The following is a 3,883-nucleotide window of genomic DNA, read 5'->3' as shown; positions in this document are numbered from 1 at the left end:
ATACTCATCCCATTCATGAGGCCTCTGCTTCCATGAAGGGATTACCTCCCAATGGCCCCATCTCCTGATACTTTGAAGGTTAGGATTTTGATATACGAATTTTGATAGGACAGAAACATTCAGTCCACTGCACCAATTTTACATTTTAGAGGAAACTGAGGTCCATGGAATGTAAATGACTTGCCAAAGGCCATGCAGTAAAGAAATAGGGGAGCCTGGATCCCGGGATCCAGCATTGGTGTGCTTAACTACTGCACTCTGGTGTCTTCCACTAATAACTCCCATTTTACAGATGAAGAAACAGAGGAAGGGATTGGCTCAGGGAAGTAGGGAGGACAGACCACCTGAGGACCCCAGGGCCTCTCATCCCAGCTTAGGCTTTTGTCTTGGTCCCACTACAAGCCCAAATGATGGCTGGAGAGGGGCTCAGAGCCCTGTCAACTCCTTGGCATCCACTATCTTGCTGGGGTCCTGTGGGTCCCCTGAGGAAGAAATGAGTAAGATTGTAGCTGATGCCATTTGACTAAAGACAAAAGCCATTTATTCCCATAGGTAGCTCCCCCACCCCTTTTATTGTTCTTTTTCTGATCACTAAAGGAACATGATCACTACAGAAATGTTTATGAAGTTAGGGCAGATAAACAGAAAACCAAACAACAGAAGAGACAAGAAAAATCCCCTTTCAAGCCCCTCTTGAATACTGAGCTACTTTCAGGACTTATTTTTTTCTTTTCTTTTCTTTTTTACTTATTTATTTATGTTTTTTGAGACGGAGCTTTGCTCTTGTTGCCCAAGCTGGAGTGCAATGGCGTGATCTCGGCTCACTGCAACCTCCACCTCCTGGGTTCAAGCAATTCTCCCGTCTCAGCCTCCTGAGTAGCTGGGATTACAGGCATATGCCACCATGCCCAGCTAATTTTGTATTTTTAGTAGAGACGGGGTTTTTCATGTTGGTCAGGCTGGTCTCAAACCCCTAACCTCAGATGATCTGCCTGCCGTGGTCTCCCAAAGTGCTGATTACAGGCGTGAGCTACTGCGCCTGGCCCTACTTCTTTGCCTCCTCCTTGTTGTTATAAGCATCCAAGGTGGGAGGCAGGAGACCTGGCATTTGTTCCTGGCTTGCTGTGTAACCTTGCACAAGTCCCTATCCCTTTCTGGGTCTTAGCCTCCTCATCTGTGAAATGAGGGTTCGGCCACAGTGACCTCAGAGGAGGCCACTCACAGCTCTGACATTCTGTTTCTGCTTCTGTTTCTGCGACTGGCAGAAGGGGCACTAGCAGGCTGCCCCTCTGCAGGGGACACATGGCTGACAGCTCCCAGCAAGCCATCTCCGGGAAACTGCAAAGGCCGGTAAACAGCTTTCGTTGCACATGCCGAGTTCCCAGGCCTTCCTGCTTATCAGGCCCATATGGTGCCCCCTGCCAGCCGGACACCACCAGCTGCCCTTGGCCAGTCTGCCCTGGGGGATCACTTTTCCTCCCTGCTCCAGAATGCTCTCTCTACTATTCCAGAATCTAGCTGGCTCAGGATAAGTGAGCTGGGGGGCTCAGCCCTGTGGACCCACCTACCTATTGCCACAGCCCTTTTGCAGAAGGCAGCCTGGTTTGGTGAAAAGTTGGAGAAAGGGAGAAGGGGAGGAAAGGAGGGAGGAAGGATAGGAACACTGACTGTGTTCCAACTCCATTTGGACCCCTTACTAGGCATTTGGGATTCAGAAATGAATCAGAAAAACTTCCTGCTTTTGGAGGGTACAAAGTCTAATGGAGATGAGAAGAGTATAAACAGGCAGCAGCAGTGCTTGCAGTGCTGAAAGTTCAGGATTGTGGGCGCCCACAAAGAGAAACTTAATCCATGGGTGGTAGTCAGGGAAGGCTTCCTGAAGGAGGCAACTTTAAAGGTAGGTTCTCAAGAACAAGATTCAGCCATTCCAACTCCTGTTATTTAGTCCTTACGGATAGCCCCGTGAAATAGGTACAGTTGCCCCTTTTACAGATGAGGCTCAGAAGGGTGAGTTCACAACCACCAAAAGGACAGCTGGGTTCTAACCCCTGGCATTATACTCTACCCCATCGCCTATGGGCCTGAGTCTGATCCCAATCTCTGACTCTCGTAGACTATCAGTGAATGCTTCCCTCCCTGACCTAGGGCTCTCATCTGTAAAGTGGGTCCACCTAAGCACTGTTGCTGGGGAAGCCAAGGACAGACTGGCTAACAAAGCACTTGGTTTATAAACAGGGGAATGTCAGTGAGGCCACCCTATCCAGCTGGGGATAGCACAGTGCTATCTTTCTCCCGACACAGAGAAGACTGTGGCTTCTGAGCTGGGAGTAATTACAGAGGCTGAAGTTGGCCTTGCCTGCAGCACCCTCTTCTAAAAGAAGCCAGGCTGTGGCTTGGATGTGTGTGTCCTCCCTCTGGCTACTTTTGGCACAGTTTGAAAGGCAGGCACGGCATCCTAGAGAGTTAGAACACATCCTTCCAATCCTGGAGTTAGAACATCTGTGCCTGAGCAGTTCTGGGGTTCAGAGTGCCCTCCAAATGCTCCTAGGAAGCAGCATGGGGTCAGGGTCAAGGTCATGCAGATTCTTGACCCTGGCAGGTTGGAAGGATCACTAGAGATAGCATTGACTCTCATTCACAGAAAAACAAGACTCAGAGAGGGGAAGGACTTGCCTGAGGTCACACAGCAAGTCAGTGTCAGGGGCACATTCCAGATCATACCATTTCTGAGGCTACCTGGGAAGTTGCAGGGGCATGGGGTGGCCCAGCATGCTCAGGTGGTGCCAGGGAGCAGCCAGGGAGCTACCTGGATGACTAAAGTGCCTGGCTGGACTTGCTAAGGGCAAACTTTTATATACTGACCCATCGCCTAACAAGGGTCTATACTGCAAGCTTGTCCAACCTGTGGCCCACTGGCCATGTGAGGTCCAGGACGGCTTCGTATGGGGCCCCATACAAATTCGTAAAGGTTCTTAAAACATGATGAGACTTTTTGGGCTGGGTGCGGTGGCTTACAGCCATCCAGCACTTTGGGAGGCTGAGGCAGGCAGATCACTTGAGGTCAGGAGTTCGAGATCAGCCTGGCCAACATGATAAAACTCCATCTCTATTAATAATACAAAAATTAGCCGGGCATGGTGGTGCATGCCTGTAATCCCAGCTACTCGGGAGACTGAGGCACGAGAACAGCTTGAACCCGGAAGGTAGAGGTTGCAGTGACCCGAGATTGCACCACCACACTCCAGCCTGGGCGACAGAGTAAAACTGTGTCTCAGGAAAAAAAAAAAAAAAAAAACTCATGAGTTTTTTTTTTTTTTTTTGAGAGAGATATGTGTGTGTGTGTGTATATATATATATATATTTTTAGCTCATGGGCTGTTGTTAGTGTATTTTATATGTGGCCCAAGACACTTCTTCCAATGTGGCCTAAGGAAGCCAAAAGTCTGGATATCCCTGATTTACAGCCTCCACTCTTTCCTAAGTCTCCCACTGCCCTGGACATCGCATTGCTCTTGTCCCTGAACAAGACCTTTCACCATTGGAGGAGCCCTCAGTCTCCCCATCTGTAAAATGGTCACTGGAAATCCTAGGCCGCTGCTCTCAGACCCTCAGGCTCCTACGGGGTGGGGATTGGGGAGAAGGAGGAAAGCGGGGGCGTCTGGGGCTTGCGATTCGCTATCTTCTGGCGCCTTCGGGCGGCCTCAGAAGCTCTTGGGGCGGCCTCAGAAGCTCTTGGGGCGGCCTCAGAAGCTCTTGGGGCGGCCTCAGAAGCTCTTGGGGCCTGGACAGGCACCGGGCGGGGCGAGATCGGCGGTCGGGGGCGTGGCCCGCCTGGGGGCGTGGCCTGTCCTTCCTTGCCCCGCCCCGTCGGACGCCGCGGCGG

The sequence above is a fragment of the Chlorocebus sabaeus genome, chromosome 20 (assembly GCF_047675955.1).
Source record: "Chlorocebus sabaeus isolate Y175 chromosome 20, mChlSab1.0.hap1, whole genome shotgun sequence".
Taxonomy (NCBI): domain Eukaryota; kingdom Metazoa; phylum Chordata; class Mammalia; order Primates; family Cercopithecidae; genus Chlorocebus; species Chlorocebus sabaeus.
Note: the sequence above shows the minus strand (reverse complement) of the source record.